Raw genomic sequence first — 9,501 nt, forward strand, 5'->3', positions numbered from 1 at the left:
GGCACATTTAGTGGCCAACCGTTACATCTTTCTTACCCACTTACCCAGGCTCTACAGTGAGTCTCCTTACTGCAGAGACGCTACTGATCTCCCGCTATCTGAACTGTGCTGAACCACATCACATCTCCTCTCCGATTAATAGACACTGAAATGCATCACAACTATTACTGTGATGGCACCTTTACTATGGACTTAACTTTACACTATAACATTGATGCAACTAATCACTCCAATTTTGAAAGAACTTTGCTAGCTACCTGTATCTTTCGGGATACATCTTAAAAATGTAGCACCCACTCACCTCATAGAATATCTGTCTGTCTATGCTCCAACAAGTGAACTTCAGCAAACACCTTACATTAACCATAAAAAAAACATTGACAGGCCTCTTTTAGTTATTATGCTTCTGAACTGTGGAATTCGATTTCACCTTTTATTAGATAGTCAATCTCAGTTCACAATTTGAAGAAACTTTTGGAAATGTATCTCTTTAACTTTAATAGCATTTAATAAAATTTTTACTTCACTTTGGTATTTTTCTTTTTTATTTGGTCTGTGTCATTTTTCTAAATTGCTCATAATTTCTTCTACTATTGGTAGGTTCTACTGCCTGTTGTAAAGCACTTCAAGCTATCCCTGGAAAGAAATATTGTAATACAGATGAAGCCTGACTTATCAAAAATCTCAGAAATGTCTTTAGAAAGGAGTAAGTTACCCTGAAACAGGGCTACCTAATGAGGTAAAGCACAGAGAAGATTCATAACATGAGTGGGACTGAGTGAGGATCTCAAAATCCTCCAAAGGGATGTGTGGATCTTGTCTGTGTATCCATGGCCATGTCTAGGACAATGTGGTAATTGGAGGACTCTGGATTATAAAAACAGATTTCTTTATAGGAGATTGGAATAGAGCCAGACCTGTCAATTCTTCCCTTCAAAGCTTTAAGACAGGCATTGCAAGAATGTTGTAGTCAGGTTGATTAATGTCCTTTACTTATTTCTACAAATTAAAATATTTAAAAATTTCAATGTTGTGCAGCGTTGATTTTGATCCCATATTTGTTTTCATAATGAAGAGGTGAGACTTTAAAATGAACAGTGAGCAATAAGCCTCTGAGTTTTGGGTCGAATGTAACAAGCAGAGCCTTTGGCTGGCTATGAGTGTCTTGTGACCGCGTCAGCCACCGTAGTGAGAGGCACAGCACTGTACCCCTCGCATGCCAGTTTGGGTAACACATTGGCTGTGTAGCACCCCCTTTGAATCAAGTGGTCTTAGTATCTTTACATACTAACTGTGTCTCTTCCTTTTTTATAGGACACCTGAGCGCTTGTGGTATATTTCTGGTGGTGGGGTTCTCCTGCGGATGCTCCCTTCCTGTCTTTCACTCGTGGTTTGGCACCTTACTGGTTGTGATGTGTTCACATGCACTGCACTTCTCTCTCTTTCTGTGTGTGTGTGTGTGTGTGTGTGTGTGTGTGTGTGTGTGTGTGTGTGTGTGTGTGTGTGTGTGTGTGTGTGTGTGTATAGGAGATTTTAGGTTTTTGACCAGGCTAGACCACTTAGAGTTGCATGCTCACAGCCAGTCTCTCCCCTTCTTTAGAGCTCCTATTTTATATATCTGTTCTTTTCTCTATTTCTGGTTGCTCGTTTATTTTAGATCAATATTAATAAACCAGTGTTTTTATTGACTATTAATAAATTTGTCTCATTAACTCAAACCCATGTCTCTGAATGTCTTTCAGGTTTATCTGTGTGCTTAAGTTCTCTAGCTTGTTGATAGGGTATTTCCTGGAGTGACACTCCTAGGTGGCATAGTTGTATTGACATAAAAGCAGGAACTCCATACAAGGCAAGTGAATACTGTTTCAGTATCAGTAATAATCATAATAGGATAATGTTGTTCCACTAATAATAACAATAATATAATAACAAAAACAACAATAATGACAGCATCAGGGAGAGTAAATGGGTTAACTTATCACAGTTATGGCTAGCTTACTAGCATACTGTCCATACCAAGCACATTATTAAACAGTATGGGTGCTAGTCTACATTAAGAACACCTAGGGTATCGTTCTTGTAGAAAGAAGGCTGCTGTGTTGTGCTGCAAAGTAAACACAGGGCGAGGTGCTTCTATGCATGAGACAAATACAGATTGCAGGTGAGGCCATCTGCAAACTCGGAAAAAGGAAGCTTGTGCCTCAACTTTTCAACACTGTAAGGGGAAGTCCCAGAGAGACAGTATTTCCCCAACAAGTACAAAACTATACACAAGAAATGCTGATTGAGTTTCATTTCTCCCCTGCTTAACCTTTAACTGACTTTTTCTCATACATGGTTACGTATGTAGTCGGTCAAGTATGCAGATCTGCAGTGGAAATATCCAGTCTGCCAATCTCTGTTCATAACTGTTTTGATGTCTATTAGTATTTGAAATGAATTGGTCAAAATCCTCCCTTGCCAAAGCATTGTTTATCCATTTCAGCTTCCTCATTGCACAACACTTTAAGTATCTAGGGATTATAAACTATTGATCTGAACTGATTGATTAGAATTCCTATTTTTTCTCAGTCCTATATTTCTATTGTCTGTTTTTTTCTGAGAATACATATTGTCAGCCATGGATCCATTACATTCTGATGTTTCTAAATTTGTCTTTTAAAAAACATGTGTCTGAAATGTTCTTTAGAGAAAGAAAGTGGATAGAAGTCTAGTAGTACCAAATTTAGAATTTTACATTGGGTCATATGTTCTTCAGCAAGTTCATATGCAACTCACTTGTTATACACCCACAGTCTTGTCTACATAAATACATACATTGACAAACATTAGAGCCACCCAGTGATAACATTGTTTTGGTTTCATTATTCCTCAGTTGAAGCACATTATAATTCCTGTAGATGGCACCATCTCTACTTATATGCAACAGCAAAAGACATCTGCTCAGAAGGAGCTTCTCATTGGAAAACAGGGACATTCTTTATTTAAGCAATGTTTACCATGACACAATGGTCTTTTATTAAAAACCTTATTTTATAGATAACTCCCTACTCAATCACCCCCAATTTGTGAAATATTTGCTGCTTAGAGCAAGGCAGAGAATACAGTGTCCATACTCCATCAGTTCTCACTGTGGGCAGCTTCTGTTACTGTCCCACTGGACAGGGTGTGGTGAGATGAAATTGCCAAGATCTAGATCAGAGAAGCTGCATGGACCAACATTCAAGATGGATCCTGTAATCATGATCAATAATTAATTCATTTTAGTTGTTTGCATGGAACATGCCTGATTAAAATGATTAATAATCTTTTATATAGTTTATTAAGTATTTTCCTGCATGGCCTGCAAAAACATACTCTATAGAAAAACTTGAGAAAAGGCTTCTTTACAGTGACTTAGGTTCCTGCTAAAGCCTGAGTAGACTAATTAATCAATGATCAGTAATTAATCTCAGTGTTATTGAGCTCAGCTAAAGCCGGAGTAGACTGATAAACCAATGATCAGTCATTAATCTCAGTGTTATTGAGCTCTGCTAAAGCCTGGGTATACTGATAAATCAATGTCATGATCAGTTATTAATCTCAGGGTTACTGAGCTCTGCTAAAGCCTAAGTAGACTGATAAATCAATGTGATGAATTATTAATCCCAGTGTTTTCAAAGTCCTTTGAATGATGATGGAACTGAATCTTCTTCTTCTTTCGGCTGCTCCCTTTAGGGGTCGCCACAGCGGATCATCTGCCTCCATCTTGCCCTATGAACTGCCTCCTGTACTTTTACACCAACCATCTCCATGTCCACCATCACTACATCCATAAACATTTTCTGAGGTCTACCTCTTCTCCTTCTACCCGGCAGCTCCATCTCCAACATTCTTTGACCAATATATCCACTATTCCTCCTCAACACATGTCCAAACCATCTCAACCTGGCCTCTCTGGCTTTATCTCCAAACTGCTCCACCTTCACTGTCCCTCTGATCTGCTCATTTCTAATCTTGTCCATCCTTGTCACTCCCAACGAAAATCTCAGCATCCTCATCTCCGCCACCTCCAGCTCAGCCTCCTGTCTTTTAGACAGAGCCACAGTCTCCAAACCATACATCACAGCAGGACGCACTACTGTCTTGTAAACCTTCCCTTTCATTCTTGCTGCTATCCTTCTGTCACACATCAGCCCTGACACCTGTCTCCACCCACTCCATCCTGCCTGGACCCTCTTCTTCACCTCTTTTCTACACTGTCCATTGCTCTGGATGGTTGACCCAAGATATTTGAAGTCATCCACCTTTACGACCTCTACTCCTTGCATCTTCACCTTTCCACCTGCCTCCCTCTCATTCACACACATGTATTCCATCTTGTCTCTACTGACCTTCATTCCTCTCTTCTCCAGTGCAAACCTCCACCTCTCCAAATTCTCTTATACTTCATTGAAGCAGGTATTTAACACAAAAATAAATAAAATGTATATTGTAAGCATAAAGTTGATAAAAGCATAAAAATTAACGTGTTATTTAAGCATAATTCATTGAAGTGCATCTGTAACACAGCAGTAACATTTTACTGGGACACACTTTGCAAAAGTAAAGGTTTATCATCAATGAAATAACATTTATATTTTTATTGTTTTTAAAAAGTATATGTTGAAGACCTTGAAGCATTCTTTATATAATTTATGTAGACTAATTTCTTATTAATGTATATGGCCTTTTTCACAAATGTTTAATTAGTCAAGTCAAATTTATTTGTATAGCACTTTTTACAACTGATGTTGTCACAAAGCCGCTTCACATTACATTACATTATATTAGCATTTGGCTGACGCTCTTATCCAGAACGACTTGCAATTTGATCATTTTACACAATTGACCTGACTGCATGTCTTTTGGACTGTGGGAGGAAACCGGAGAACCCGAAGGAAAACCCACGCAGACACGGGGAGAACATGCAAACTCCACACAGAGAGGACCCCGGTCACCTAGCCAGGGAATCGAACCCAGGCCCTCCTTGCTGTGAGGCGACAGCGCTACCCACCACGCCACCGTGCTTCACAGAATTCAAATAAAGACAAAGTTTTAGCATGACTGGAAAAACCCCCAGGTGAGCAAGCCAGAGGCGACTGTGGCAAGGACAAACTCCCTCAGAACTGAGGAAGGAACCAAGGCCCACAAGGGGGGACCCAACCTTCTCTGGTCAAGCTACCTACAAAGTTATTATACAACTAATGTTAATAGTAGTAGCATTAGTGATAGTAATAGCAAGGAGTCAATAAAAACTTCAATGTAGGGTAGGCAGCTAGTCCAAGGCAGGTGGCGGTAGCTGGGGCGTGGGCAGCTGGTGTGAAGCGGGTAGCAGGACAGCTCAACAGTCATTCATCCATCCTGTCCAACCAGACAGGAGGATGGTTGTTTACTTGGAAAAAAGGTAGAGAAATTGAATTAATTTTGTTCTGTTTGGGTGTGCGTAAAACATGAATGTGAACATTTCCAGTGTGTGTCTAATGACTCCAGCAGATCTGACTATAACAGCTTAACTAAAAAGAGAGACCCAGAAGGACACACAGACATGAGAGCACTCTGAAACAGTTTGGCATCCCTCCGCTCCACCATCCACAAACCTGAGTGGCTGCATGCGAGCAGCGGGACGACAGCACCAGCGTCTCAGTTTAGTTCTGTGTCCATGGACCCCTGGATCTGACATCTAAGTGGGAACAATTAACTTCCAAAAGCTAAACTGAACAAGTGAGTTTTCAGCTTAGATTTAAAGACTGCGACTGACTCTGAGTCCCGACCATTTTCTGGAAGATCATTCCAGAGTTTGGGGGCTTTATAAGAAAAGGCTCTTCCCCCAGCTGCAGCCTTATGAAATCTAGGAACTATTAATAAGGCAGCACTCTGTGATCTGAGTGATTGTGATGGCTTGTAATAGGAAATAAGGTCTTGCAGGTACTGAGGAGCAAGCCCATGTAGGGCTTTATATGTCAATAAAAGAATTTTGTAAACAATATGGAATTTATTTATTTATTTTTTTTTTTTTTTTTGCCTGTCTTGTCTGGCAGATTTGCAATCAGAATTATGGTCAGACTGCGTTACTGTGCCAAACAAATTTACTTTTCCAAAATGAGCACTATAGATTATAGGCTCATCTTGTCAGTGTTTCTTTCTTTCTTTCTTTATTTTTTAATTATTTAATTTCATTTTGTTTATACATTTGATATTGTAATGAAATGTGTCAACATCATGCCAGACTTGACAGGCCAGGGGAATCTGTAAAGAAGGGAGAGGAGAGATAAAAGGGGGGGGGAGTAAAAAAGGGAAATAACAAAAGGGCAGAAAAAAAAAAAAAACAGCACAAAATGCCACGGCGATGGTTCACCAACTGCTGCTCCTGAGAAAAGAGAAGAAAGTGTACCGGAGGCGTACAGCACTTGGAAATAATCAATATGGAATTTAACAGGCAGCCAATGAAGTAATGATAGCACTGGACTAATATGATCAAATTTTGCAGTTTTAGTGAGGACCCTGGCTGCAGCATAAATTCCTGCTAGTGTGTCCTGACAGTTGCGCTGTAACGTGGTGGAGCGATGATTAGGCGGACGCATGTGAGAAGAGGAGCGAGATTTATTATGGGCAAATCCAAACTTGGGGTCAAAACAGTCCAGGGTCACAGAGCCAATGTGGAGAAAAGGAGGGACAGACAAAATGTGGAACACACGATAAACACAACGGAGGCTGGAAGGAACAAAAACCAAACAATATCAAACACTTTAAACAAATCAAACAATTCAAAGACCAGCGAGAGACTAGGGAAAACACAGGGCTTAAATCCAGGGAGACGTAACGAGACACAGGTGGTTAACAAGAGGGTAACAGATGAAAACAGTCAAGGTCATGGTCTGGAAATAAGGGGGCAGGACCAGGAAGGAAGCAAAACAAAAGCACATGGACAAGATCAAAACCAAAACAAAAGCACATGGATGACTGTGAAGGGCAAATTGTGACAAGTGCATTACAATAGTCTAGCCTTGAAGTAATAAAGGCATGTACGAATGTTTCTGCCTCACATAGGGATAGGGCATTTCTTATCTTGGCAATGTTGCAAAGATGTAAAAAAGCTGTTCTAGTCATGCTGCCTATGTGTTGATCGAATGATAAATGTGAATTAATTATGACACCAAGATTTTTTGCTACTGAACCAGGTGTAACTAGAAATTCAGTGGGATTTAAAATTAAAGCTGACGATTTATTTCTTGTCAATTTTGGACCCAGAAGGAGAACCTCTGTTTTGTTACTGTTTAGTAGGAGGAAGTTCTGTAACATCCAGCATTTTATGTCTTTTACACAGTCCTCTATTTTCTTTAATCTGCATTTGTCATCAGGCTTGGCTGATATGTACAGTTGCGTATCGTCTGCATAACAGTGAAAGTTAATGCCTTGGTTACATATAACTGTGCCTAACGGTAACATGTATAGAGTAAATAATAAAGGTCCTAAAATAGAGCCCTGCGGAACTCCAAATCTTACTTTTGAATAACTGGAAGATAAATAGTTTACACTAACGAACTGATAACGTTCTGTTAAGTAAGATTTGAACCATGATAGGGCTGTCGCTGTGATTCCAACCATGTTTTCTAGCCTTTCTAGGAGAATATTGTGGTCTATTGTATCGAAAGCTGCGCTGAGGTCAAGTATTAGACAATACGCTAGCATCAAGGTTTGGTTTCTTGATCAGAGGTTTGATAACTGCTAGTTTAAAAGCTTTGGGTACATGGCCCAGGCTAAGGGACGAGTTAAAAGAGGATTTATAATAACTGATTTCTAATAACTGATTACTTCTTTGAGTAGTTTTGAGGGAATTGCATCAAGTGTACAATTTTCTGAGGAGATAACCTTCTCTATTTCTAGCTGTGGGAGTGGATAAAAAGTTTCCAGCCATTCTTCTACAACTATGTTATGTTTTATATCAGCCATGTCAGATGACAGCCAGATTGGATTTAATACTGTGGGTTGAATTTGTTGTCTAATATTTTCAATTTTATTATTTAAAAAGTCCATAAAAACTTCACTGGTGAGAGTCGCCGGAATTAGTGATTCAGTACCTGCCTGATTTTTGTAATTCTGGAAATCCCACTAAACAGAACTCTAGGATTATATTTATTATTCTTGATCAGCGAGGCCAGATATACTGAGAGATCTTTAGTGAGAGCATTTCTATACTCTATAAGGCTGTCCTTCCAGGCAGAGTGGAACACTTCCAGCTTGGTTTGTCGCCATTTCCGCTCTATTTTCCAAACTGTTTGTTTTAAGGCACGGGGTTTGTCGTTGTACCATGGGGCGAGCTTTTTCACAAAATTCTTTTAAAGATTCAGACTAGGGCTCTGGTGGTCTGTAAATGTTAAATAATGAAAATGCATCCTTTTTTTGTGACCGGATTTGTAACATGAATGGAAAGCACCTCAAAAGAAGTGAAGGTGTCACATTGTTTCTGATTAATATCTAGGGTATTTTGGTAGATTACACATAATCCACCTCCCTTGCCTGATAATCTTGTCCTGTGTACATTATTATAGCCTATAGGTGTGGCTTCATTTAATGCTGAGTATTCATCTGGTCTAACCCATGTTTCAGTGAGACAGAAAACGTCAAATTTATGATCACTTACAATTTCATTTATGATGACTGCTTTTGAGTTTAGTGATCTTATGTTGAGTAACCCAAACTTTAGATCTGAGGTGTTGCTGCTATCATCTGATTATGAATTTACACTGATTAGGTTGTTGGAACAGGCTGATTTTTTCTACGTTTAAATTTAGATTTGATTCGGGGCAAAAAAAAAAATTAAAAAAAAAAAAAAAAAAAAGATTTGATTCGGGGCAAAGACAGGAGAGGGCAGAGAGATTAACAAAATAATTACATAAACAGAAGTGCCAACAGTAATAGTGAGGAACAGTGTGAATTAAACAAAAATTACAAAGGTTTTTCCCATCTGACTTAGCAACATATCCCAAATGAATTCTGAATATGCACATTTTTATATAATATAATATAACATAATAATATTATATAATACATTATATTTGCAGCAGTGTTTTCAGTATTCAGATGCAATTTTCCAAAGTATTCTGTTAAAACCTGATAGTAGATTCCAAGATAATGTCACGGGAAACTGGTGTAACCAGTTTACTGTATTTGCTAGCACTTTGCAGGTGTGGTATGGATGATGGTGTTGTGCATGCAAATGCATATGAAAATGTTGTGTTTATTGTTGTACGATAGGCACAAAGGCCTAAAAAATTTAAATGAATGTGTGATGTTGTGCTCCACCTTTTTCATGTTGCTTGTTTGTGCTTCCATATGTAGTTTTCCCAGCCTAGGTTTTCTTGTAGTTATTCCATAATCCACTTGGTGTCTTTGGATAATCTCCACTCCACTCCAGTCCAGGACCACCAGAACCATGGGGCTGAGATGGCAGTACTTTGAAAAAGTACTGGGGTGACAGTC

Source organism: Pygocentrus nattereri, chromosome 22 (genome assembly GCF_015220715.1).
Source record: "Pygocentrus nattereri isolate fPygNat1 chromosome 22, fPygNat1.pri, whole genome shotgun sequence".
In the NCBI taxonomy this organism is placed as follows: domain Eukaryota; kingdom Metazoa; phylum Chordata; class Actinopteri; order Characiformes; family Serrasalmidae; genus Pygocentrus; species Pygocentrus nattereri.